The sequence below is a fragment of the Crinia signifera genome, chromosome 19, assembly GCF_055691185.1.
Source record: "Crinia signifera chromosome 19, ASM5569118v1, whole genome shotgun sequence".
NCBI lineage: Eukaryota > Metazoa > Chordata > Amphibia > Anura > Myobatrachidae > Crinia > Crinia signifera.
Window position 1 is genome coordinate 22,047,924 of NC_139226.1, and position 14,470 is coordinate 22,062,393.

The 14,470-nt window shown below is 38.9% G+C and overlaps 2 pseudogenes; one reads left to right on the forward strand and one right to left on the reverse strand.

Moving 5' to 3' along the window:
• Positions 1-6,976: 6,976 nt before the first annotated feature.
• LOC146044214 (5S ribosomal RNA) lies at positions 6,977-7,096 on the reverse strand (annotated as a pseudogene).
• A 2,403-nt stretch (positions 7,097-9,499) lies between these two features.
• LOC146044083 (5S ribosomal RNA) lies at positions 9,500-9,619 on the forward strand (annotated as a pseudogene).
• Positions 9,620-14,470: the final 4,851 nt, after the last annotated feature.

Genomic DNA, 14,470 nt, shown 5'->3' on the forward strand with positions numbered 1-14,470 from the left:
CTGATTGTCCGGCATTGTGTCGAGGGAACTTCCGCCTTTCCCCAGGCTGCTGCGTGCTATGTCTTTGCGTGACCTCACGCCGTTAGTCACTTGACCAAGGCATCAGATCACGTGATTGGTCCAGTGTGCGGCTTCCACCAATCACAAAGTATCGGGACTCCGGCCCCGACGTCTGTGTGTTTAATATTCAACCCCGGAACCTGTATGTTCATTAATATTGTTCTTTTACATTAGAAATTTGTATTTATTCTTGTATCCTACATGCCTGGAATTGAATATATTAAGTGTGTGGTCTAATTTCCTCTTGTATGTGTAATGGTGGTTAATAAAACTTGTTTGTTTATGCGTGGTTGTGATTATTGTTATATCCTAAGCATGGATCGTAATGGACCCTGTGCTCTGTATATTCTATCATTAATAGTGCCTCTATTGTGACATTGGTTGTATATTGTTATACATATTTACATACTGTAATATCCAGGGGTGGATTGGGATGTAAAACCAGCCTGGGAAATTTATAGAAGCAGCCCTGGGGGCGGGGTCTGCTGGGGGGTACGGATCCTGTGTAATAGAATCTGATTTAGAGTTGCATGCAGTTGCAGTCTTCCTTGTATTTTTTGATGCATTTGTATATGCAACTTTATGCCAGGGTTGCTAGAATCAAAAGAAATATGGCCTGCTATTCTGCAATAGCAAAACTGGTGGCATAAAAAAAACCTGTAGGGGTGGGTTATATACCTATTACTACATTACTGACCCCCCTATACCAACCATTACATTACTGACCCCTCTATACCCACCACTATACTACTGACCCCTCTATACCCACCACTATACTACTGACCCCCTTATACCAACCACTATATTACTGACCCCCCTATACCCGCCACTACATTACTGACCCCTTTTTACCCGCCACTACATTACTGACCCCCCTATACGCGCCACCACATTACTGACCCCCCTATACACCCAACTACATTACTGACCCCTCTATACCCGCCACTACATTACTGACCCCCCTATACGTGCCACCACATTACTGACCCCTCTATACCCACCACTATACTACTGACCCCCCTATACGCGCCACCACATTACTGACCCCTTTTTACCCGCCACTACATTACTGACCCCTCTATACCCGCCACTACATTACTGACCCCTTTATACCCACCACTACATTACTGACCATTAGAAGTGCCATAAACAAGGACGGGCTGTACAAGCCAAGGACTGTATGTAATAGAACATGAAGGTGAGGGACGGGACGCGGATGGCCAGAAGGGCTACCCTGAGTTGGGGTGGGGGGAGAGCGGAAGGGCACACAGTAAAATCAATTTAAAAAGCAGTGCAGATTTCGAAGTTAAAAAAAAAAATTGTGAAACTTTTTTAAAAACGTGTGAAAATGATATAAAAAATGTGTAGGAATACAGTATTATTAAAGTGTTAGAGAATCATAATGACCCTACTACAGAATAGGATTATAAGGAGGTGTATGTAAAAATATGCGAGTATTGTATACATAATATGGCTGGTGATAGGAGGTGCATGATGTGTAGATTGTGCCCGTGACATAAAAAAAATGATCTTATTTGAAGAAAACAAATTGTGTTTGGTTAGTGAGTGCTTAGGTTATGTTTTATGGTATGGCATGAATATGGTGAAAAATGTCTGTAGAGTGACAACTGCTAAAGGTGTCACACCATTTTGTGATGTGAGTATGTATTTTGAGATATCCTCTATGGGTGTATTTCGAAATCACATCTAGAGCGCAGAGGCGTACCTAGATGTTCGTGGGCCCCATAGCAAAAGTTTGTAAGGGCCCCCTATTTAGCAACTGATGGTGATAAATGTATGTAAACCATATTACTTAGACAGCAAAGATGGGCCCCCTTCAGCTCTGGGCCCCAGAGCAGCTGCACCCCTTGCACCTATGGTAGTTACGCCCTTGGGTGGTTGTGGAGGAGGAGGTTGCAGAGGTGGTGGTTGCGGTGGAGGAGGTTGCGTAGGAGGAAGTGGCAGAGGAGGTGCAGTGGGAGGAGGAGGCCTGTGAGGTGCAGGTGGCAGAAAGTGGTAGGTATACATAATGCATCACTAATAATTTTTTGCCCTACTATTTGTTATGTAGCACTGCAGAATCAATTCTGTATTACTATAGTATTAAGTAAAAAACCTAAGTGGGTAACAACAGACACACTTAGGGGTTAGATAGGGTGACCAAGTCATCCCTTTCATCCGGGACACATCTTAATGACACAGGTTCTGGGGATGGCTTTCACCTTGATTGTAACTGCCACAGATCCTGTGTAGTTAATCTGTATCCTGGATTAAAGGGCTGACTTGGTCACTTTAGGGTTACATGTCCCTGCTGCAAGAGTACAATCTGTAGCCTCATATAGGTGAATAGAGTTTATAGTTTATTTATGTTTCTAAACTAGATTAAGTATGGCATTCATGGAGTATGGACAGGCGTGGCTTATAATGGAGTCACAAGTGGTCAGTGCCCCTGGTCCCTCCTCTAGCTAGCCCTGTGGTTGGCATGTATATTTGCCAACATAATTGTTGGTTGATTTTGACTTAATAATGATTATGTGCATGGGAGTGGGTTAGTTCTGCAGCTTCACCTAACTGGCAATATGACAATGATTTATGGAGCTGACCATGAGCAGCCAAGCCATCCATGATTGCACAAGTGTACTCTGCATTCCTGAGAGTTGACTAAGTCCCATGCCACGTTGCATCATAGAACAGAGACTGAGCGGTTTTTGATGAGTTGTTATTGGTGGAGCTCATTACATGCTTCTCATGTTAAAGGACAACAGCAGCATCAGCTTAGTCATGGGTGGGTTGGGATTCAGAAGGAGCACTATGACTGTGAGGTCTTCTACAGAGTAAAGGGTAGAGGGAAAAAAACAGACTTTACATTTAGTATGTATGCATGTATGTATGTATGTATGTATGTATGTATGTGTCATATACATCTATATATGTCTCTATATACCTATATATATATATATATATATATATATATATATATATATAGGAAACAAAATACCCAGCGCAAATAGTCCTCAAATAAGCAGTGTAATGTCCACAGTCTCCAATAAATGTGTGCTGTCCTCTTCAGAAGGGGGATCGTACCAAGATCCAATGGATACACATGCAAGGAAATCAAAGAAGAGACGCACCAATGAGCATAAATTCAACGTACATTTACTGCACACATAAAGCTCACGTACATTCAAGGTTTAAAATGATATGCTTGCCAGCCTGGTAGTACAGATAGCCACTGTCGACCTCTCCGATAGCGCGAACCACCACCGCCCAGCTGCAGACCAAAGGATCACACACCAAGACGCCGGAGTCTCGCCACAGACGAACAGGATCAGCAGGACCACCAGTGGAAGAAAGGACGTCACTCCGTCACACGAACAAGCCACGCCCAACGCGTTTCGACTACGGTCTTCGTCAGGGGGTGTGGTTAACCCAGGTAAGTAACAGATTTATATACCCTATTTCACAGGTGGCGTCATTTTCTCATCAATTAAGAAAAAGCCGGCAAGCATTTACAACTTAACGAGCACATTCACAATAATACATTCAAAATCCATTTAATACAATAAACCAAAAAACATATATTCAAAAACAGGCTGGTACCTAACAGCAAATATGCATCTTATTCAATTTATTATAAAAGAATTTTTCTTATTTTAAAAACATTTATATATAAATAGAAAATGGAGAATTAGAAAAATACAAAAATACAAAAATAGATATAAAAAACATGCATATATACATAAAAGGAATATCTACATATATATACATCTAAAAATATATGCTATTATGATGTCCGGTCTCAGCCTGAAACGACAAAATCTATTAAAAAACAATTCATAGTGCAGTTATCTATGTACTAAAATATATAGTAATATAGGATATCAGAAAATAGCAGCAGAGTAGGATTAGCAGCAAAAGTTGATAATTATGGAACCATGAACAATATTCTTAATTAACATAATATATATGTATATTAACCATAAGAAAGGAACATCTAATCAAGACAGAGGTAATTAAAGGTATAGCTACATAATATAAGACTTGAATGCGGTCGACACTACCACTGTGAACACGATGTCAGTTCGCAACCTCTTTAAAGCTGGATGGACAGAGCACAGCTCAACAGTGCCCAACCAGCCAGACAGCTGACGACACATGACATTCGATCTATCACAGAAAGGGGGTAATGTCGCAACCTTCATTCAGACCTCGCGGGGCCATAGTTCCTAAGGTATAAATCCAGAAGGTTTCTCTTTTACTTAGTTTTTTCTGGATATCTCCACCACGTTCATCTAGGGTCACGTGTTCGATAGCTTTAAATATCAGATTTTCTATATTGGAATTGCAGCAATTGAGAAAGTGTCTCGGGACACTATGTAGGACTATTTTATTTTTAATGCTCCGAGCATGTTCTAATATCCGGAGCTTTAGTTGTCTTTCAGTTTTCCCTACATAGCGTTTCCCGCATCTACATTCCAAAAGATATATGACATTAGTCGTAGTACAACACATACGACTCTTAATATCAAAAGATTTGCTACCATCATGATTGAAAAATTTGTGTCGATCCCGACTAGCATGTCGACAGATCTTACACTTGTTACACGGGAAAAAACCTTTAGTTGTACATAACCAACGGTCTAACCACAGGGCTAGCTAACTGCACTATGAATTGTTTTTTAATAGATTTTGTCGTTTCAGGCTGAGACCGGACATCATAATAGCATATATTTTTAGATGTATATATATGTAGATATTCCTTTTATGTATATATGCATGTTTTTTATATCTATTTTTGTATTTTTGTATTTTTCTAATTCTCCATTTTCTATTTATATATAAATGTTTTTAAAATAAGAAAAATTCTTTTATAATAAATTGAATAAGATGCATATTTGCTGTTAGGTACCAGCCTGTTTTTGAATATATGTTTTTTGGTTTATTGTATTAAATGGATTTTGAATGTATTATTGTGAATGTGCTCGTTAAGTTGTAAATGCTTGCCGGCTTTTTCTTAATTGATGAGAAAATGACGCCACCTGTGAAATAGGGTATATAAATCTGTTACTTACCTGGGTTAACCACACCCCCTGACGAAGACCGTAGTCGAAACGCGTTGGGCGTGGCTTGTTCGTGTGACGGAGTGACGTCCTTTCTTCCACTGGTGGTCCTGCTGATCCTGTTCGTCTGTGGCGAGACTCCGGCGTCTTGGTGTGTGATCCTTTGGTCTGCAGCTGGGCGGTGGTGGTTCGCGCTATCGGAGAGGTCGACAGTGGCTATCTGTACTACCAGGCTGGCAAGCATATCATTTTAAACCTTGAATGTACGTGAGCTTTATGTGTGCAGTAAATGTACGTTGAATTTATGCTCATTGGTGCGTCTCTTCTTTGATTTCCTTGCATATATATATATATATATATATATATGTTATCCTTGGATGAGTGGCGCCACTTTATGCTTTAATAGATATATTCAAAAAACAACAATATTCCCTTATTGATGTAGGGTGTCGGCCCGTCTTAAAGTAACAAAGTACCGGTATAATACTTATAGAGAAATGTGCAGGGAAGAAATAAGACCTTGGCGACTAATTGTTGTAATAAATAGTATATAAAAATATCAAATATAAAAAATTTTATTATGACAATATAAGACAAATATATAAAAACGACCAGAAGGGGGCGGACTGCTACAAAATCAGACTTAAAATATTCGGGAGTCAGGGATACATAAAAGCATATATAAAACAAAAAGATATATATATAGAAAATTTTATATATAAAAAGGGGGAATGGGATATAAAAAGTACAAAATACAATGGATAAAAAATAGAAGTAATAGCAGCAAATTCAATAAAGAACGCTTATCTTTTTGAGAAGGTAGGAGGTCAGATACCCGACGCGTTTCGTCTATGTGACTTCTTCAAGGGGTAGAGAGCAACTGAGCTCAGGCCGGTATTTATACCTGTATGCCTGTCAGATACTCAGTGACATCACTTCCTGTGATTCACTGGATTAATAAATGGTGTAAAAAGTAAAAAGGAGATATTAGGGATTGTAGGGGCCAAATGAACATATGATTTTATACATAAATATGATGTCCAGCTAAATGCTATATATACAGGACTTAAAACGTTTTCAATCATAGTAAAAAACGTATATTGTATGAAGTTGCGGCACTTCCGCCACACTTCCTGTGTCCTTAGAGCGCGACTGCGCATGTCCGGCTTGTTAGATGTGATTAATGAGCGACGACCTCCTTTCTGTATGCGCCTGTGCCAGGAGGTTCTATTCAGAGATGCGAGTGTCTCATCTTCACATACTCAGCTCTAGTGGATGTGTCTGAAGTCGCGGGTGCCGGCGGCCATTTTCTTGTGGATCACATATAGGAAAACACCGTGATTCGACTGGCGGCCATCTTTTCAGAGGTAGTTCTCAACGTATGAGGCATATATAATGACAAGAACAAGGAACATAGTAACTACAAGTATCTGGGTTATATTTAACAGCAAAACGAACGGGGGTAATTCCCACAGTATCACTATGCGCTGATGATAAACGAAGTATGAATACTAATCATATAAAAACGTACTTGAAGAATTTATATATGAGAAGGTGATTTTAGATACATTGATTAATGCGATATAACGCTCAGTGAAAGTGGTAATTATAAAGTGCTAGTGCTAATATAGGAATAATAGTGTCAGATTCGTTTGTGACACATTCTAGAGAGTTAGTGACAGGATTATTAGAATTTAATAGATATATAAAGTGCTAGACTACTACTTAAAGTGCTGTGCATTTAATATTTAATAAGTTTATTTAGATATATACAGAAAACTAAAGTGCTATTAGGGTTAGGAAAAGGTGATACATATTCATAGAACATTAATCCAAGGTTATCTGGTTCACTGTTTTTACTACAGCACCAGGTTTTCCCAAGGGGTCTCCCATCTTTGTACTAGCCTGGCCCAACACTGCTTAGCTTCCAAGATCGGACGAGATTGGGCGTATCATAGTGTGGTTTGACTGTAGAGTAAAATGACGACACCTGGAGATGTTATTAGTGTTTTTATTAATAGTGAAGCAGAGTGAAAAGGAAAGAGGATTGTTATAATAATAAAATGGTAAGAGAACCTTAAAGAAAAGGTGCAATTTCATAATTGTCATTAAAACCCCGGGGATGTAGGGTGTCCAACTCAAAAATCCAATACATCTCACGTTGGGATAGTTTGTTCGCCAAATCTCCTCCTCTTGGTCCCAGTTTGACATGTTCTATGGCTTTAAAAGTCAGTCCTTCTGGGTTGGCATTGTGGTGCGTCTCAAAGTGCTTGTAGATGATATGGTTGTCAATTTTATTCTTTATATTTCGGTTATGCTCTTGGATTCTTAGTTTCAAAAGTCTCTTGGTTTTACCCACATACTTCAGATGGCATGGGCACTCTAGTAGATATATTACGGAAGATGTGTTGCAGTTCATGAAGTCTTTTATGTGATACTCTTTTGTATCGTTGTAGTTGGTAAATCTTTTCCTGGTGGGGTGGACAAATTTGCAGATGTTACACTTGCCGCATTTATAGGAACCAGTACATTTTAATCCGGAGTTGCTTTGTGTGCGTGAAGATGTAATGAGACTAGGTGCTATTAGATCTTTAAGGTTTTTGGATTTTCTGAAGATAACCTCAGGGTTAGGTGGTAGTAGTTCTTTCAGGATTGGGTCCATAAGAAGTAGATTCCAATGTTTCTTTAAACTCTGTTTAATTACCTGTTCGTGTTGGTTGTATGTGGTAATGAAGGCGATTGTGTCCTTTTTTTCCTCTTTGGTCTTATATTCAAGGAGATCGTCTCTATTAACCTGATTTACTTTCGTGATTGCATTCTGTAGGAGTTGGTCAGGGTATTCTTTTTCTTTAAATCTTCGTTTGTACATCTCAAGCTGGGCCTCGCATTCATCATTTCTATTGCAGTTTCTCTTTATACGGTTAAACTGGGAGTATGGGATATTTTCTTTCCATTTTCGCAGGTGATTACTTCTAAAATGTAGGTAGCTGTTGGTATCAACTTTTTTAATGAAGTTTTTGGTATTTACTTCGGCGCCTTCGCCCGTTAGAACCAAGTCTAGAAATTCAATCTTTGTTTTGTTGATACTGGAAGTAAAATTTAGGTTCATTTGGTTATCTCCAATGTACTCTAAAAACTTAAAAAACAGCTCCTCGTCACCTTCCCAAACTATTAAAATATCATCGATGTATCTCTTGTAAAATCTGATATTTTCCTTAAAAGCGTGGTCTGTATATATGAAACGTTTTTCCCAGCTCCCCATAAAAAGATTTGCAAAACTGGGTGCAAAGATAGTGCCCATTGCTGTGCCACATTTTTGAAGATAAAACTGGTCAAGAAATTTAAAATAGTTGTGACTTAAAATAAATTTCATGAGGTCGCATATAAAATTCTTGTGCTGTGGATTAAGTTCGTCATCTTCCTCCAGAAACTCCTTGCATGCTTCGATTCCCAATTGATGTTCGATACAAGTGTACAATGACTGTACATCTATTGTGGCCCAAAGGAATGAATCTTTCCATGTAAAATTTTTTAAAAGATTTAAAACTGTGGTGGTGTCCTTTAGATAGGCTGGTAAGTTTGTCACATGCTTCCGTAAAAAAAATATCCACATACTCCGACAAGTTAGAGGTCAAGGAGTCAATCCCTGCCACTATGGGTCGTCCTGGTGGGTTTTCTAGGAATCTACTTCTTATGGACCCAATCCTGAAAGAACTACTACCACCTAACCCTGAGGTTATCTTCAGAAAATCCCAAAACCTTAAAGATCTAATAGCACCTAGTCTCATTACATCTTCATGCACACAAAGCAACTCCGGATTAAAATGTACTGGTTCCTATAAATGCGGCAAGTGTAACATCTGCAAATTTGTCCACCCCACCAGGAAAAGATTTACCAACTACAACGATACAAAAGAGTATCACATAAAAGACTTCATGAACTGCAACACATCTTCCGTAATATATCTACTAGAGTGCCCATGCCATCTGAAGTATGTGGGTAAAACCAAGAGACTTTTGAAACTAAGAATCCAAGAGCATAACCGAAATATAAAGAATAAAATTGACAACCATATCATCTACAAGCACTTTGAGACGCACCACAATGCCAACCCAGAAGGACTGACTTTTAAAGCCATAGAACATGTCAAACTGGGACCAAGAGGAGGAGATTTGGCGAACAAACTATCCCAACGTGAGATGTATTGGATTTTCGAGTTGGACACCCTACATCCCCGGGGTTTTAATGACAATTATGAAATTGCACCTTTTCTTTAAGGATCTCTTACCATTTTATTATTATAACAATCCTCTTTCCTTCTCACTCTGCTTCACTATTAATAAAAACACTAATAACATCTCCAGGTGTCGTCATTTTACTCTACAGTCAAACCACACTATGATACGCCCAATCTCGTCCGATCTTGGAAGCTAAGCAGTGTTGGGCCAGGCTAGTACCAAGATGGGAGACCCCTTGGGAAAACCTGGTGCTGTAGTAAAAACAGTGAACCAGATAACCTTGGATTAATGTTCTATGAATATGTATCACCTTTTCCTAACCCTAATAGCACTTTAGTTTTCTGTATATATCTAAATAAACTTATTAAATATTAAATGCACAGCACTTTAAGTAGTAGTCTAGCACTTTATATATCTATTAAATTCTAATAATCCTGTCACTAACTCTCTAGAATGTGTCACAAAAGAATCTGACACTATTATTCCTATATTAGCACTAGCACTTTATAATTACCACTTTCACTGAGCATTATATCGCATTAATCAATGTATCTAAAATCACCTTCTCATATATAAATTCTTCAAGTACGTTTTTATATGATTAGTATTCATACTTCGTTTATCATCAGCGCATAGTGATACTGTGGGAATTACCCCCGTTCGTTTTGCTGTTAAATATAACCCAGATACTTGTAGTTACTATGTTCCTTGTTCTTGTCGTTATATATGCCTCATACGTTGAGAACTACCTCTGAAAAGATGGCCGCCAGTCGAATCACGGTGTTTTCCTATATGTGATCCACAAGAAAATGTCCGCCGGCACCCGCGACTTCAGACACATCCACTAAAGCTGAGGATGTGAAGATGAGACACTCGCATCTCTGAATAGAACCTCCTGGCACAGGCGCATACAGAAAGGAGGTCGTCGCTCATTAATCACATCTAACAAGCCGGACATGCGCAGTCGCGCTCTAAGGACACAGGAAGTGTGGCGGAAGAGCCGCAACTTCATACAATATACGTTTTTTACTATGATTGAAAACGTTTTAAGTCCTGTATATATAGCATTTAGCTGGACATCATATTTATGTATAAAATCATATGTTCATTTGGCCCCTACAATCCCTAATATCTCCTTTTTACTTTTCACACCATTAATTAATCCAGTGAATCACAGGAAGTGATGTCACTGAGTATCTGACAGGCATACAGGTATAAATACCGATACACCCACAGAAAAAGAAGTATCTTGTAGGGTGCACTGAGAATCAAAATATTTATTATAAAATATAACTTTTAATAGTTCCTATAAAAAGTCTCTTAATCAGATGGAGACCGCATGACCTTGTCTCAGAGTGAAATATTTAAAAGATAGAACAATGTGATAAGAATTGAAAAAATGTGAAAGAATTAAAATGAGAAGAAAAGAATGAACGTATGTGTGTCAGTTATTTATATATTTCTTGGCTTAAATTGCCTTTATAATAAATTTCTGCTTGCTGCTGTTATTATGTTGCTGCTGAGCAAACAGTAATGTTGCCACCAGGGTTTATTAAATTATAGAACAAAAGGAGAGGGATTAGTCGCACAAGACTATATATATGATGTTATGGATGACCCCCTATGATGCTATACAAAATTCAGTTTAATATGATAATGGCTGAAGAGGAGGTGTGCTACCCCAGGACAATAAGAAGTATCAAAAAACGAGAAGAAAACAGGAATGTCCTGTCTGTGTGGGTGCACCTATATCATTTAAAATTTATACTTTTATTAGATATGTTTTAAAAATTACTGCGAAATGTTAAAAAATAGGGAGAAATAGACAAACAACACTCAAAGTAGGAAATCACAAGTAATAAAATAAGGTGGCAGGCAGGCTGCTCTCACTAAATTCACTTCTATAATGAGGATGGATTAACATGTGTAAGTATATGGTGTTTGGTGTGTTTTCACATATAGTGTTTTCACCGTAAAATATCCACACAAGAGGTATGATCCCTGTTCCTGTTGGATATACAGAGAACAGGTACTGAGACAATCACCCTGTTACCCAGAAATCAGCTGGGAAAATATTGGGTGTGAGGTACAAAATATATATGCTGTCATTGAATCCTTGGCGGGCCCGCACAAGGAGATTCCTGTTATAGATCTCAAGGACTCGGCTATAGATAGATGTTAATCTGCTCTGTTCTCAGGATCTATCAGGCTAATGCGGAGTGGTGTTCACCGCAGAGCTCTGAGATCACTGATATCATGCAGGACACGTCTTTTAGCCGGTCTGCTCAGTGTTACAAATTCATTAGGCTGCCCGTATGTTAATAGTGCCTGAAATCAGAGCTCAATGGCTGAGCACTTTAACAAAAGCGGGTTCTAGCCAGTGCTGGTACCTCTTATATGACACTACCCTTATAAGGGCTGTGAGATATAGTGGATAGTATACACAGGTAATCAAAATAACATCCTAACAATGAAAAATAATAAAGAGTGAGGAGAGCTGGCTCTGCCTGCGCACCGCTAGCCGGCACGCGCTTCGCAGAACAGCTTTTTCAAGGCCAACCAGACCTTAGCCACGTCAGGAGTTTTATACCCCTGTGCGTCCCAGTCCGCCAATGGGAGGTCCGCCCGTGTGAGTATTTGCTACGGTATGCGAGCGGCATCAATTTCTGCTGTCGGGAATAGAAAGCGCGAAGTCTCCCTGTTGAAGTACATAGGTACATAATCTATCCTGACTGTGCATCAATGGCTCTCATATAATCGGTACGTTTCTCCACTGTATATCTGATGGAGGCGTACCTGTATTGCGATGTAGTGGGCTGATAATAAATTGATGTATGGTTGATAGGTAATCTGTCACGATCCGCTGATGTTTTATCGTCAGCGGGTTTAATGCTTAATTGCGGTTTCATAATTAATGGTCTGTCCATCATCCTAAACGCCCTGCCTTCATGTAATCTCCGATCGTCGGGATGTGACTGTGGAGAAATAAATTCTCCAATCCGTCTATTTTCGCAGAGTGTGGTTGAATTTTATCAACACATCTTATGTCGTCATGTGTGTCAGATACATAATTCCTGGTAATTCTGAACTATGAGTGCCTTGTTAGGGAAATATGTATCATTCTCATGTCAGTTAAAACACTGTCAACACGTATTGTGTCGCCCTTCGTGTCAGTGATATTGGTCCTCCTGAGTCCGGGATCGTGAGTATAGTGTGCTACTCTCTTGTCAGATAACACCATATCATCATCACCCCTGTGACTGGGTTAATGTTTTGATCTCATTGTTTAGTGAAACTCAGGGGTGCAGTTGTTACTCTTATGTATTACTGTGGAGACTTCAGGAGAAAATTCCCTTTGTGCATAGTTGGAGGTAATCGTGATTTGTATGGTCTCAGCAGTGATCGACACATCCTGTGTCGTCCTGATTGATGTCGGTTACATTTGTTGCTACACAAATGTATGTTGGACATGTTCATTGGAATTTAATGCCTATGTTGGTAAACAAAAATTGTCAAGGAAGCAAGAATTCTGCTTGAATTCAATTGGATAGGCTAAAACCTTGTTGAGGTAAGCGGAGACATATCTCGTGTTGTCCTGTTTTATACATGAGAAATAATTCGTTTGATAGAGTAATGATATATGCCTTTGGCTCAAAATCCCATATAGCATGTTTCTCATGGGGTCGCTGGTGCCTTGCCATTAACAGTAATAGTAAAACAGTAGTTGACACCCGTTTTAGTTGTTCATGGTATGGAGCGTCATTGTGAATATTTGTATCAATGTCTTATCCTTCGATACATTACTATCCAGGCTATTCGTACTTAAGTTAATGTTTCCTTTCCAATGTTATTCAGTATCAGTGCCCCGAGGTAGACTTCTTTATTGATTAGGATGGGTATAGGGATAGAGGATGTACATCTTACAGATGTACAGTAGGATTTGGATGATGGTCAACACATCTTGTGTCATCATTGTTGGTACCAATGGAATTCCCTCGTAAACAAATGTGTTGAAAAAGTTTTCACATGCGGTTATGTTGATTTCTAATATTATTGGAATCAGAAAACATTATGTCCTCAGTTGTCATGTTTCATATGCGCATATTTATAACTTAAAAGGGTAAAGGTAGGAGTATCTATTTATATATTCAATGAGAGAGCACTGTATCATATGGCAGTGTTAATTTTTCTCATATGAGCAATGTTTTCTGCTGCTCAGTAATATGTGATTTTTCTGATTTTTTCTCCCAGCTGTGTAGTGATTTTATACACGTCCGCACTATAGAGGTGCGTGGGGATGGAAAGGACCTTTACAGATCAAATTGTCAAGGATATGTCCCTTCAATATTTTATTCTTTATTCTGCATGTCCCTGTTTCTGTATTTAAGCGGACTTACCGCCAGACCGGGTGCAGTTGGACCATATAGTTTTATTGTCACACCTCTCCTTGAGATGGAGTCAAATTAATATAATATAACCCATTTATATCAATAGGATCTCTGTTACCCAAAAATTAAGTGATGTCCTCGCTGGGTTAAGAATGGTTGTATAGGTGTGTGACAATCATAAACGGACTGATAATAAGATAGTACTTCTTGGTCCTAGGGTGATTTATGTTAACACCCCTTATAATATTATTCCCCACCTCTCCTCAATCCCGGTACTAAGCGGTTTACCGCCGGGAAGTGCCGTGACAGATATGTTAAATTAAATGTTTCACATATACTCAGTTGTAATTAAACGTGCCTCAGTTGGACATACAGCATTTAATGTCTTTTTTTGTGTACATACAAAAGAATTTTTCACATAAATTGAGCAGTAATTACTGTTTTATTTTTTCTTTTAGACACTTGTATTCACATTAGGGTATTATTCTCTGTGTGTTCGTGCACATAATTCCCTTTATTCACCCCAACATTATAGGGGTTATGACAGTTAAATGTGCCAAGGTAGGGAGCGCTAAGCGCTGGTTCCCAGTGAAGGAGTATCAATTACAAGTGTTATACAGTAATAAGCGGTCGCATCCGCCTGTCTGTTTAGTTGCGGGTAGCACAATATGTATGCTCCCGGCAATATCAGTCTGTTTCCCTGTTTATGCGGTCGCACAAAGT